A 15,670-nucleotide genomic window follows, 5' to 3' on the forward strand; every position below is an offset into this window, starting at 1 on the left:
TCCCGATCCCTTTCTATATGGAGAATAGCATTTACACACCAATTGCGCTAGGGTGACTTTGTTCGTATTGGCATTTACTTGATGCCATTAATCTCCCCATATTTGTTACCAATACAGCCCTGCAAATTATATAATAAGTCAAAACCGGTAATGGCCTTTACTCATCATTCAATTTATGCACTCAAAACCCACTCTTCAGTTGACAATATATTGATATCAGCTTGTATAAAGAAATAATATGTCCGTGGAAAGGTGGTTGAGAGAGAATCAATCTAGTAATCTCCGCTTGTCGATCACACCATGTCGAAAATCCATTAATATGTTTCTGTATTTTTATAGCTGGTATTTGCTATTAGCATTTTCAGCACTGTGTTCCTGGCTGTCCACATGTATTCTAAGCAATCAACAGCAAACATTTTACTCGAAAACATAAACACTGTATATGTAGAGTATCAACCAGTGAGATTCATACCTCGGGCAAAATTGTAATGAAACCCAGTAATATGTTAAGTGCCTGGAGTACACAACATGTAGAGTTAGACTGACTCTTTCCCTGTCTTCAACTTATAAATATGGTGCTCCAGATTATTGAGGGACAGTTAATGTGTGTTTAGATCTATCTTGTCTCTGCTTCATCTGAATCTCCGACACTGTGATTGGTCTAAATTTAGAACATATGAGTTTTCCGTCTCTTTAAAAAGAACAGTTGGAAACAACTTAAAAGGCTGCTTCTCGGCGTGTTTGTTGTGTAACACTGACTGACAAGCCTCTTTGCATTTAGTGTTTAACGCTAACTCTGTGTGAATGAGTCACGGAGAGGACAGTCTGAAATGATGAAGTCCTCACCCGGGATGACAAATCCTCTTGTTTTGGCTTTGAGAAAGTCACATTCAAGTCCCACAAAATGTTTGAACACTGTATGGTTACAAACTGGATTAAAACCCAACAAAAATAGATTTTGGATTATTGAAAAAATATTTCACAGAGGTGTAGATGGTACAATGATTATCTATTTTGCTTGTTTATTGCTTCTTGTGTCAAACTGAAATCAGGCAAATATTTTTGAATTTATGAAAATAGGAAGTGCCTGAGGTGTTTCTACATTTTGCTTCCTTTAAAATTGTAATAAACATGTAAAGGTGTGTTATTATGAGTGTAATGTTGAGATTTGAGTTCAACTCCCGGCTGAAGAAGGGATGGAGTTGAGTCGGAGGGTTGTTGATGCAGCTGCTCCTCTCCATATCTTTCTGCCTCGCTCTGCTGCCTGTATCAGCCAACCAGACTGAATACTAATGATGATGTCAAGTCAAGTGTTATCAAGTGTTGATCAAATGTTATGCTGCTGTGACAGTACTATTATGGAAAGCCATTTTACCATATATTAATGTACTTTCTATGTCAATAAAAAAAAATGTATCATCAAATTATTGATATTGATAAATTATACTAAAGTATTCAATGTAGTATTTTTGCACACTTTATTGTGGTATACTGTAGTGTGCCTATTTACTGCAATGTTTATGCAGACATTACTGTAGTATGCTGTTGTGATTTAGTGGACATGAATTACTATAGTAATTTTGTTTGATTATCTTTGACATAGAAGTCGGGGCTTTCTCCTTGAGGAAACCTAATGGACAATATATTAAAAGAGCACATTTTTCATAACTTGTAAGTAGGTACATGTAGGAGTCTGAATAGATAGGTTCAATGCTTCTACTTTGTTTAATAACCTGCATGAAATGTGAGCATCTATACAGTGTGTAGTATAGTATTCTACAGTTTAATAAAGTTTACTACATAATTCTAAAGTAAGTATTGTACTATTCTGTAGTAAACTATAGTATTTTTTATGTGGGTATGAGGGTGTTAAATTATTTATTTACATACATAAAATTATCTTATTCATGGAATGATTTCCAGCTTTCCACTGTGACACATCCTATTTATTCAATAGGTTCCTATTTACAGTACAACACATCAATTTTGTACATGATTGTCATTGAACAGTAGAGAAATAAGTTATTATAGCCCAAATACATTTATTTGTAGGCCCACCATAGTACACATCACGGTATACTATGGTAAACTATAGTACGTATACAATGGTAAAATTAGTTATTGGACAGTCTATTGCAATTTAGTGCAAAATTCTATAGTACAGCATGTGCTATTCCAGTTTCTCAATCGTGCAGCAAAAATAGTTCACAAGACACAGAACTCAACTTCAACTCATCCAGAACGCCGCAGCCCGTCTGGTGTTCAACCTTCCCAAGTTCTCTCACGTCACCCCGCTCCTCCGTTCTCTCCACTGGCTTCCAGTTGAAGCTCGCATCCGCTACAAGACCATGGTGCTTGCCTACGGAGCTGTGAGGGGAACGGCACCTCAGTACCTCCAGGCTCTGATCAGGCCCTACACCCAAACAAGGGCACTGCGTTCATCCACCTCTGGCCTGCTCGCCTCCCTACCACTGAGGAAGTACAGCTCCCGCTCAGCCCAGTCAAAACTGTTCGCTGCGCTGGCCCCCCAATGGTGGAACAAACTCCCTCACGACGCCAGGACAGCGGAGTCAATCACCACCTTCCGGAGACACCTGAAACCCACCTCTTTAAGGAATACCTAGGATAGGATAAGTATCCCCCCCCTTTTAAGATTTAGATGCACTATTGTAAAGTGACTGTTCCACTGGATGTCATAAGGTGAATGCACCAATTTGTAAGTCGCTCTGGATAAGAGCGTCTGCTAAATGACTTAAATGTAAATGTAAACTCTGTGGCCATGTGCAAAACGATAAATGCATTTTCAAAATGTAGTTGCCTTCTCAAAACATAAATACACGAATCAAAACTATATTATACAGTAAGAATTGCAAATGCATGAATCAAATTAACACAACTGCCAGCAAAAATATTAACACAACCATACTTACAGACGTAGGATCTTAATTTGATCACTCTTTTGTTGCTGAGAATTTTCCTGCATAGAACAAAATGCTAACTTGTAATGTATTCAAGGTTTAAAAAGGATTATAAAAGTTTGTAATTTCCACTTTAAAATGTCAGACTTCATTTGCCCTAATGAAAACTGGATCATCCCCTGCAAAGAAATGTCCATTAATTATAATCCACATAATAATTTACATTTCTGATTTGCTGCAGGATTATTTCCCTGCTGTAGCAAACTGGTTCAAATTAAGATCCTACATCTGTATCTCTTGAGTCCATGTAGACAAAACAGAAAGTAAATCAGTGTTTTAAAAATTCCAGGATATCAATACATTTTCTTTGCAGTCACTAAATCATGTAATAAAAATTGGAACTACAACTATTCAAAAAGACTTATGGGAAATTACTCTGCTTTTATGCATATTTCACCAAACAATTTCAAACACATCAAATAAATTATTATTCCTGATATAAAATACAAAATAAGTACATTGTGTGCAGGATTCATTCATAGGTATCTTCACAATCCAATTACAGGTATTCAATATAGTGATGCACCGATATTACATTTTTTGCCGATACCAATATCTGATATTTTCCTTGCCCAAAAACCCGATACAGATACCGATAACCGATATTTACAATTTTAGCGGCCTTTTAAGCATTCTAGTACAGTTAAATAGTTAACACACACACATGGACGCAGCGGTCTAAGGCACTGCATCTCAGTGCAAGAGGCGTCACTACAGTCCCTGGTTCAAATCCAGGCTGTATCACATCCGGCCGTGATTGGGAGTCCCATAGTGCGGCGCGCAATTGGCCCAGCGTCGTCCGGGCCGTCATTGTAACTAAGAGTTGGTTCTTAACTGACTTGCCTTGTTAAATAAAGGTTACACACACACCACACTGACCAAAAGGTTATTTTGTTGGCATTTACGTATGTCTCCATTACCAGTAAAACATAATCAAAACCTATTTATTTCACTTACTTGCTGTGTTGTTTCAGTGTTCATTTGTTCAGTCATTTCATTCTCAACCAGGATTTCCATGGAACGCCGTTTGGGGCTTTTATGTCAAAAAATAGTATTTGGCATGTCAAATAACACGACACCTGTTTCAGTAGCTATAGTTAGCTAGCTAACTATATAGCTTGGTGTCATCATCAAAAATAACCCTAATTTATTAGACAGATCTTATTTGATTAATGGTGGTCGGATCCATCTATGTGAAGCTAGCCACAAAAAGGATTAGTCACAATAGTGGATAGCCTTCAAAATAAAAGTATGGCACATCACTGTCAATGACACACTTTATTTTGAAGGCAAAACCACAAATTCCACTATTGTATCTAATCCTTATTGTGGCTAGCTTCACACCAAATAACACACGATACATACTTAGGAGTAAACCAAAGTCACGTAGAAGTAACACTTCATTTTCTGCATGTCTGCATGTTCGCAATATTACTAAAAAATCATAGCAATTAGACAGTCACGCAAAATCATCCCATTGTCTCGCATTTGGATATTTTATATGTATAATATTATATATATATAATATTTATATATATCACCTGAAAACAGTGAACAATGAACACAAGTGGACACATTTATCTTCTTAAAACAATGTGTTAATATTTTGTGAACAAAACACTTCACTGATGAAAAAGAGTAAAGAGAAGGTGATGTCATATGTTGTGTGGGGGAAATTGCAGAGTGTAAAATACATAATCAAAAGGGTTGAAATAACTAGTGCCTATGATCTCCTGTCATTAGTACCTTGTGACAGACCGGAAATGTTAATCATAGTTGCTAGCTAAACTGTGATTTGGTCCTAGGCTATGAGATTATCCTGATTTTACCCTCTGGTACAATTAAACATGAGTTTACCTTGGTCAGTGTTATTACAATTACAGTGATTTCCCCATTTGCAGAGCGTTCAGAAAGTATTCACACCCCTTGACTTTTTCCACATTTTGTTGTGTATTTAATGTTTTGCAAAAGGTGGTTTAAGATATGCATGTCAGATACTAAGGCAAGGAAATGATTAGAAGTTGATCATTGCTGTTCTGCTATAGATACATTTGAACACAGATCCAAAAATTGCTTTTGCGATTGAGAAATATTTTTATGATGAAACGTTTTAATAAATGTTTTATTTGACCTTTATTTAAGCAGGTAGTCTGAGAACCACGGTCTGTTTTGCGGAATCCGTACATGAACACATCAATAAACAACAATTACGATATACATAGCCTATCTATATACACATTAATTACACAATACATGAAAAGCAAACACAATATATGAAAGCAAAACCCAATCATAGGAAACAACACGTTTTTCAGCAAAAAGAAAGGTACTACAGTGTGGAGTGTATTCTACAGTATAGTATAGTGTAATCTATAGTATAGTATAGTACAACATTTTATAGTAAGCACTACACAATCAAGGGATACTACAGTGTGGAGTAGAGTATTCAACAGTATACTACAAAACATGACAACATCAAGATGACTTGCAGACAGTGGGTTCATAACAACAACAAACAATGTGTACAAAAAAATATAGACAATCTTTTGTAATATTACGAGCCTAGTTGGTTTAGCCACGGAAATGTAAGGAACCTTCCCCCTAGCCATGATTGGCTGAGATAATGGCTGGGCTGGAAATTCTGAGAGATGAGTTCGGATTGGTCTGCCAAATCTGTCTATAACATGAGCTGGTCAGCATGTGTAGATAATCCTTTTTATAACGATATCACTTAGTTAAACTGTGAAAGTGTTGGTCTCCACTCTCCGGAGGAACGAGTTTTGAAATCAGTGAAATTCCCGGTGGAATTATAATATTATAGCTAAGGAGATGGAGAAAATTCTGGCATTTGATTGAAAATATTCAGAGAGGATTGAAAAAAGAACACATAGAAGGCTGTTGTATTAATCACCTGTCTCCGGATTACATCTTCAAACTAAGGGCAACCATGGCATCCGTGACAGAGAGGGAGAAGCATCCATCCATGTATATATGTAAGAGACTAACTACCTCCAGATATTATATGTTTGTCAGAAAATCGTTTTCATTACAAGTTATAATAAATGATAGTCCCCACTAAGAGCAAACCAGATGGAATGGCGTATCGCTGCAGAATATTGTGGTAGCCATGCTGGTTAAGTGTGCCTTGAGTTCTAAAATAAATCACGACAGTGTCACCAGCAAAGCACCCCCACACCATCACACCTCCTCTTCCATGCCTCACGGTGGGAACCACTCATAAGACAAAAGGACAGATTGCCACCGGTCTAATGTCCATTGCTCGGGTTTCTTAGTCCAAGCAAGTATCTTCTTATTATTGGTGTCCTTTTGTAGTGGTGTCTTGGAGCAATTTGACCATGGCCTGATTCACGCAGTCTCCTCTGAACAATTGTTGAAATGCCGACCGTATTACCTCCCAAGAGAATTGTCTTCGGTTATAGTCACAGCCATGTATATTCCCCGTCAAGACGATTCCATGATGGCACACAAAGAACTACACGGGACTTGCTGCAAACTGGAAAACACATATCCTGAGGCAGCATTTATTGTAGCTGGGGATTTTAACAAAGCAAATCAGAGGAAATTGCTACCGAAGTTTGAGCAACATATTGACTGTAGTACTCGCACTGGGAAAACATTGGACCACTGCTACTCAACTTTTCGAAACGCCTACTAGGCCCTCCCCCGCCAAGTCTGATCACGACTCCATTTTGCTCCTCCCTTCCTATAGGCAGAAACTCAAACAGGAAGTATTCGTGCTAAGGTCTATTAAACGCTGGTCTTACTAATCAGAATCCATGCTTCAAGATAGTTTTGATCACATGGACAGGAATATGTTCCGGGTAGCCTCTCAGAATAACATCGACAAATTCACAGATATGGTGACTGAGCTCATCACGAAGTATAAAGGAGATGTTGTACCCACTGTGACTATTAAAATTGACCAAAACCAGAAACCGTACAGTATTAGTGCAAAACTGAAAGCACAACCCCCCACATTTAACCATGGCAAGGTGACTGGGAATATGGCCGAATACAAACAGTGTAGTTATTCCCTCGGTAAGGCAATCAAAAAAGGCAAAATGTCAGTACAGAGACAAAGTGGAGTCGTAATTCAACAGCTCAGACACAAGACGTATGTGGTAGGGTGTACAGACAATCACAGACTACAAAGGGAAAACTACGGCTAGTTAATATCACCTCTACCTTACCTGACACCCTAGACCCACTTCAATTTGCTTAAGGCCCAAATAGATCCGCAGACGATGCAATCGCCATCGCACTGCACACAGCCTTATCCAATCTGGGCAAGAAGAATACCTATGTAAGAATGATGTTCATTGACTATAGCTCAGCATTCAACACCATAGCACCTTCCAAGCTCATCATTAAGCCACAGCTGGGTCCTGCACTTCGTGAAGGGCCGTCCCCAGTTGGTGAAGGCAGGAAACAACACCTCCACTTTGCTGATCCTCAACACAGGCGCCCCACAAGGGTGCATGCTCAGCCCCCTCCTGTACTCCCTGTTCACCCCTGACTGCGTGGCCACACATGCCTCCAACTCAATCATCATGTTTCCTAACAACACAACAGTAGTAGCCCTGATTACCAACCATGACGAGGCAGACTAGAGGGAGGAGGTGAGGGCCCTGGGAGAGTGGTGCCAGGAAAATACCCTTTCACTCAATGTCAGCAAAACAAAATGAGCTGATCGTGGACTTCAGGATAGCAGAGGGAGCACACCCCTATCCCCATCGACAGTACTGCAGTGGAGAAGGTGGAAAGCCTCAAGTTTCTCGGCGTACACATCACTGATGATCTGAAGTGGTCCACCCACACAGACAGTGAGGTGAAGAAGGCGCAACAGCGCCTCTTCAACCTCAGGAGGCTGAAAAAATATGGCTTCGCCCCTAAAACCCTAACTAACTTTAACAGATGCACAATTGAGAGCATCTTGTCGGGCTGTATCACTGCCTGGCCCACAACCGATGGGCTCTCCAGAGAGTGGTGCAGTCTGCCCAACGCATCACCAGGGGAAGATAGCTGTCCTCTAGGACACCTACAGCACCCAATGTCACAGGAAGGCCAAAAAGATCATCAAGGACATCAACCACCCGAACCATAGCCTGTTCACCCTGCTATCATCCAGAAGGTGAGGTCAATATAGGTGCATCAAAACTGGGACTAAGATTGTGTATTGTTTGAACTGTTAGATACTACTGCACTGTTGGAGCTAGGAACACAAACATTTTGTTACACCCGCAATAACATCTGATAAATATGTTTATGTGACCAATAACAATTGATTTGATTCGAGATGTGTCTGTTTCTTGAACACTGTGAAGCGAGTAACTCTAATAAACTTATGCTCTGCAGCAGAGGTAACTCTGGGTCTTCCTGTCCTGTGGCACTCCTCATGAGAGCCAGTTTCATCATAGCGCTTGAAGATTTTTGCAACTGCACATGAAGAAACTTCAGTGCTTTAAATTTGCTTGACTGACTGACCTTCGTGTCTTAAATTATTGATGGACTGTCATTTCTCTTTGCTTATTTGAGCAGTTATTGCCATAATATGGACTTTGTCTTTTACCAAATAGGGCTTAATTCTGTATACCACCCCTACCTTATCACAACCCAACTGATTGGCTCAAACGCATTAAGGAAAGAAATTACAAAATATTACTTTTAAAAAGGCACAACTGTTAATTTAAATACATTCCAGGTGACTACCTCATAAAGCTGGTTGAGAGAATGCCAAGAGTGTGCAAAGCTGTCATCAAGGCAAAGTGTGGCTACTTTTAAGAATATATGTGTCACGATCATTTAAAGATGGATTGGACCAAGGTGCAGCGTCGTAAGCGTTCATGATTTTTAATACTGAACTGTGACAAAACAGCAAAATACAAAACTGAATGCAAAGTGCTGCATGGCTAGACAGCAACTATGCGAAAACACGATCCCCCAATCTATGGGACAAAGGGCTGCATAAGTATGATCCCCAATCAGAGACAACGATAGACTGATTGAGAACCATACCCGGCCAAGACATAGAAATAAAAAAACATAGAAAACAGACTGCCCACCCAAATCCAACCCTGACCAAACCAAAATAGAGACATAAAAAGTCTCTCTAAGGTCAGACTGGGGACAAAGTTGAGAAAACAAAAATAGAACTGTTTGGCCATAATGACCATCGTTATGTTTGGAGGAAGAAGGGGGAGGAGGGACTGGTGCAAGACATAGAAATAAAAAAGCAACATAGAAAATCAGACTGCCCACTTCCAAATGGACAACAACCCTGACTTAAACCAAATTTGTTAGTTTGAGGAAGAAGGGAGGAGGGACAAAATGGTATCATGAGGAGGCAAAATGATGTGGATATATTGAAGCAACATCTCAAAAGATCAGTCAAAGTTAAAGCGTGGGTCTTCCAGAGGTACATAAAAAGACCTCCCATAGAAAATGTGTTGGCAGAACTGAAGGTCAAGAGTAGGCCTACAAACCTGATTCAGTTAAACCAGGTCTGTCAGGGGGAATTTACTTATTGTGGTAAGCTTGTGGAAGGCTACCCAAAACGTTTGACCCAAGTTAAATAATTTAAAGGCAATGCTACCAAATACTAATTGAGTGTATGTAAACGTCTGACCCACTGGGAATGTGATGAAAGAAATAAAAGCTGAAATAAATCATTCTCTCTACAATTATTCTGACATTTCACATTCTTACAATAAAGTGGTGATCCTAACTGACATAAGACAGGGACTTTTTACTAGGATTAAATGTCAGGAATTGTGAAAAACTGAGTTTAAATGTATTTGGCTAAGGTGTATGTAAACTTCAGACTTCAGCTGTAGCTCAAGTTGGGGGGGGGGGGTTCACACCTAGCTTGGCTATTAGACAATTCTTTAGTAAAGGTTGAATAGTCTATTTTAACTATTTTTTTCTTTTGAAAAGTTTTATTTGCACAATTCTTTTAAAAACTGCTCTTACATTCATTTAATCATTTATACACATAAAAACGGCAACAAGGCATAAAACACAGCATTTGAATTTACATTTAGATTTGTTATAGTCCAATGACAACAACTAGGATAAAAGTACTTTCTTTGTAAAAAAAAATCTGTAAAAGCCATTTAAAATGGCCAACAAAGATAAAACATTTTTAAGACGTTAGAAACATGTTAAAAAGTCACTTTGTTAAATGGCCCATCCTAGAAACAGCAGAATTCACAGCCTGCTACTCGTGTGAAAAACTAATAATAATAATCTAATCATTGATGTCCCAGGAACGGTAAGCGATTTTCGGGAAATTAACTTAATGACAAAAAATATGCACAATAGATTGTCTCTACATTAACTAACATATTTTTTTCAAATTGTAAATGTTTTGATTGACTCGTTATGACATTATAATAACTCACATTTGCTTCCACCGTGTTGTTTTGTCAGCCATCTTTGCTGAAGAAAGTCACCAGCTCGCGTCAAATTTGTCATTGGAACCACTCAATGTGATTGTCACATAAAAACCTTGGGACCCAAATGCATAATGAGTGCTCTAACTTCCCCTTGCGGTGGTCTGGTGCAATGACGCCGTGACGCTGGCTACCTCTATGTCCCGCAGCTCGCAACTTTTAAAGGAGGAACCACTGTATTCACGTCACCAAATAATTTATTAAAACACACTGTTTTGTAATGAAGGTCTACAGTAGCCACAACAGCACTGTAGGGTAGTACCATGGTGTAGCTGAAGGACAGCTAGCTTCCATCCTCTTCTGGGTACATCAATACTTCAATACAAAACCTAGGAGGCTTGTGGTTCTCACCCCCTTTCATAGACTTACACAATAAGTATGCTCTTGTGTGCTCTCTTCTTCCAGCCTATCAGAGCTCTTGCAGCAGGAACTGACATATTGTCCTCCCAATCAAAGCATTAGAGGATAATCTAGTGTTGAAAGCATAAGCTACAGCTGGTTAGAACCTACATTGCATAAAGTGTGGTGAGTAGTTGACTTTAAAAAAAGAGAAAGACAATAGCAGAACAGTTTTGAACAAATTCAATTTTTCTAAAATGAAGAAGCAAGAGAGAGAGAGAGAGAAAATAGCAATATTTTGTGTTTATTTTCTATTTCAATTTTTGCTTACTGCTAGCTAACTGTACTGCGTGATTGTAGCAGGTTTACTGACGCGTTAGTTATAGTATCTATGTTGACTTGACATTAGCTAATATGGTGACAACAATGTAGGCTTTGTGTAGCGGTTAGTAGTTATGATATGAAGGTTTGGCTCTGAAAGTTTTTTCACCTGGTCACAGACTGATGTGTTGTGCACTAAAGTCCACAAGAGAAGTGAAAAGATTAGAGGAGAGCGTGTAGATGCAAGAAGGAAATATCCAACGAGTAAAGGGATAATGGTGTTTATTTGTGGTTGCTATGAAAGTGAACTGTGTTTACGTGTGATTAGGGGTGTATTCATTCCTCCGATTCTGTTGAAAAACATTTCTTAAATGGAATTAAACAAAATGGGGATAAACATACCTGCATTTGTCCCATAGAAACTCTAGTTTGCAACTCTTGGACTATGCTTATGATTACACCCTAGATCAGCTAGATGCAGGCAAGATTGTGCAAGGTAGTTATTTGAATGTGCCAATGTCTGTCACCTTGATTACTCAAATTTCTCTGGACCTATGCACCTACGCTGTAAACTTTAATTCAAAAGTTAGGTTGTAGAAAACTCATGATGGGTATGTATATAGAAAATGTGAGTGTCTTGTATGGTTAGAGGGAAAATGTTTCTATCATATAGTAGCCTTAATTAACCTATCAATGTAACATTGAGCTGTGTGAATGGAATATGATTGACAGTCATTCAATATTCATGCTCAATTTTTTTTATCACCCTCCCTCCTCTTAAATGGCACCAACCTACACTGGTGTAAATGAAGGGGAGGAGACTGTCTAAAAAAGGATGTTTAAGCCTTGAGATAATTGAGACATGTATTGTATATGTGTGACATTCAGAGGATGAATTGGCAAGACAAAATATTTCAGTGCCTTTGAACGAGGTATGGTAGTAGGTGGCAGAAGTACAGGTTTGTGTCAAGAACTGCAATGCTGCTGGTTTTTCAGCCGTGTGTGTCATCAATGGTCAACCACCCAAAGTTTATCCAGCCAACTTAACACAACTGTTGGAAGCATTGGTGTCAACATGGGCCAGCATCCATACCCCAACGAATTAAGACTGTTCTGAGGTCAGAAGAGGGTGCAACTCAATATTAGGAAGGTGTTTCTAATGTTTGGTGGACTAAGTGTAGGCACACATCTGTCCCGTAGGCTCTGCATCTGTCCTCGTGCTCCTAGACCTTAGTGCTGCTTTTGATACCATTCGTTCACCACATTCTTGGAAACCCAAATGGGTCTACACGGACAAGTTCTGGCCTGGTTTAGATCTTATCTGTCGGAAAGATATCAGTTTGTCTCTGTGAATAGTTTGTCCTCTGACAAATCAACTGTAAATTTCGGTGTTCCTCAAGGTTCCAGGACCACTATTGTTTTCACTGTATATTTTACCTCTTGGGGATGTCATTCGAAAACATAATGTTAACTTTCACTGCTATGCGGATGACACACAGCTGTACATTTCAATGAAACATGGTGAAGCCCCAAAATTGCCATCGCTAGTAGCCTGTGTTTCAGACATAAGAAAGTGGATGGAGGCAAATGTTTTTCTTTTAAACTCGGACAAAACAGAGATGCTAGTTCTAGGTCCCAAGAAACAAAGCAATCTTCTGTTGGATCTGACAATCTTGAATCTTAATCTTGATGGTTGTACAGTTGTCTTAAATAAAACTGTGAAGGACCTCGGCATTGCTCTGGACCCTCTCTCTTTTGACGAACATATCAAGACTGTTTCAAGACAGCTTTTTTCATCTGAAACTTTCTGTCCAAAAATGATGCAGAAAAATGTATCCATGCTTTTGTCACTTTTAGATTAGATTACTACAATGCTCTACTTTCCGGCTACCCGGATAAAGCACTCAGTAAACTTCAGTTAGTGCTAAACACGTCTACTAGAATCTTGATTAGAACCAGAAAATGTGATCATATTACTCCAGTGCTGGCCTCTCTACACTGGCTTCCTGTTAAGGCTAGGGCTGGTTTCAAGGTGTTACTGTTAACCTACAAATCATTACATGGGCTTGCTCCTACCTATCTCTCTAATTTGGTCCTACATACCTACACGTACGCTACGGTCACAAGATGCAGGCCTCCTTATTGACCCTAGATTTTCTAGGCAAACAGTTGGAGGCAGGGCTTTCTCCTATAGAGCTCAATTTTTAATTCTTTATTGAAGACTCATCTCTTCAGTAGGTCCTATGATTGAGTGTAGTCTGGCCCAGGGGTGTGAAGATGAACCGAAAGGCACTGGAGCTACGAACCGCCCTTGCTCTGCCTGGTCGGTTCCCCTTTCACCACTGGGATTCTCTGCCTCTAACCCTATTACGGGGACTAAGTCACTGGCTTACTGGTGCTCTTCCATGCCCACCCTAGGAGGGGTGCGTCACTTGAGTGGGTTGAGTCACTGATGTGATCTTCCTATCCGGGTTGGCGCCCCCCCTCGGGTTTGTATTGTGGTGGAGATCTTTGTGGGCTAAACTCGGCCCTGTCTCAGGTTAGTAAGTTGGTGGTTTGAAGATATCCCTCTAGTGATGTGGGGGCTGTACTTTGGAAAAGTGGGTGGGGTTATATCCTGCCTGGTTGGCCCTGTCTGGGCGGTATCATTGGACGGGGCCACAGTATCTCCCGACCCCTCCTGTCTCAGCCTCCAGTATTTATGCTGCAAACCTTGTGTCAAGGGGCTAGGATCAGTCTGTTATATCTGGAGTATTTGGAGTATTTCTTCTGTCTTATCTGGTGTCCTGTGTGAATTTCAGTACATTCCCTTTAACTCTCTTTCTTTCTCTTTTTTCTCTTTTAAGACCTGAGCCCTAGGACCATGCCTCGGGACTACCTGGCCTGATGACTCCTTGCTGTCCCCAGTCCACCTGGCCATGCTGCTACTCCAGTTTCAACTGTTCTGCCTGTGGCTATGGAACCCTGACCTGTTCACCGGATGTACAACCTTGTCCCGGAACTTCTGTTTTCAAATCTCTCTCTCTTCCGCAGTCTCTACTGTCTCAAAGTCTGAATGATCGGCTATGAAAAGTCAACTGACATTTACTCCTGAGCTGTTGACCTGTTGCAATCTCTACAACCACTGTTATTATTATTATCTGACCCTGCTGGTCATCTATGAACGTTTGAACATCTTGGCCATGTACTGTTATAATCTCCACCCAGCCCAGCCAGAAGAGGACTAGCCACCCCTCAGAGCCTGGTTCCTCTCTAGGTTTCTTCATAGGTTCCTGCCTTTCTAGGGAGTTTTTCCTATCCACCGTACTTCTACATTGTCACACCCTGACCGTAGAGCCTTTTTTATGTCTCTTTTTGGTTTGGTCAGGGTGTAATTTGGGTGGACATTCTATGTCCTTTATTTCTATGATTTGTGTTTCTATGTGTTGGCCGGGTATGGTTCTCAATCAGGGACAGCTGTCTATCGTGGTCTATGATTGGGAATCATACTTAGGTAGCCCTTTTTGCCTTCTTTCAGTGTGGGTAGTTAACTTTGTTTGTGGCACTTAGCCCTGTTAAGCTTCACGGTTGTTTTGTTATTTCTTGTTTTGTTGGCGACATTTTATTTAAATTAAATAAAATGTACGCTCACCACGCTGCTCTTTGGTCCACTTCCAACAACACCCATGACAGAACTACCCACCACCAAGGGACCAAGCAGCGTGGCCAGGAGGAGCAGGGATCCTGGGCCCGGGAGGAGAGAGAATGGAGGACATCTTGGACATGGGAGGAGGTTATGGCAGGGGACAAGACCCTGCCATGGAAACAGGCTGAAGTAGCGAGGGAGGAACGACTTCACTACCAGTAGTCACGGCAACAGAGCAGGCACGAGAGCAGCCCCAAAAAAACTTTTTGGCGGGGGCACACGGGGTGATTGGCGGAGTCGGAGTTTAGACCTGAGCCAACTCCCCATGCTTACCGTGGGGAGCATGTGACTGGTCAGGCACCGTGTTATGGGGTGATGCGCACGGTTTCTCAAGTGAGCATTCACAGGCCGGTGTGCTGTATTTGCCGGGTGGAAGTGGGCATCCAGCCAGAACGGGTTGTGCCAGCTCTGCGCTCGAAACCGCCAGTGCGCCTTCATGACCCAGTGTATCCGATGCCCGCCCCACGCACCAGGCCTCCCGTGTGTCTCTCCAGCCCGGTGAGTCCTGTGCCTGCTTCAAGGACCAGGCCTCCTGTGTGTCTCCCCAGCCTGGTGAGTCCTGTGCCTGCTTCAAGGACTAGACCTCCTGTGTGTCTCCCCAGCCTGGTGAGTCCTGTGCCTGTGCCCAGGAAGAAGCCTCCAGTGATGATCCATGGCACGAAGCCTCCAGTGATGATCTATGGCAAGAAGCCTCCAGTGATGATCCATGGCAAGAAGCCTCCAGTGATGATCCATGGCACAAAGCCTCCAGTGATGGTCCATTGCACGAAGCCTCCAGTGATGATCCATGGCACGAAGCCTCCAGTGATGGTCCATTGTACGAAGCCTCCAGTGATGATCCATTGCACGAAGCCTCCAGTGATGATCCATGGCAC

The sequence above is a fragment of the Oncorhynchus gorbuscha genome, linkage group LG22, assembly GCF_021184085.1.
Source record: "Oncorhynchus gorbuscha isolate QuinsamMale2020 ecotype Even-year linkage group LG22, OgorEven_v1.0, whole genome shotgun sequence".
In the NCBI taxonomy this organism is placed as follows: domain Eukaryota; kingdom Metazoa; phylum Chordata; class Actinopteri; order Salmoniformes; family Salmonidae; genus Oncorhynchus; species Oncorhynchus gorbuscha.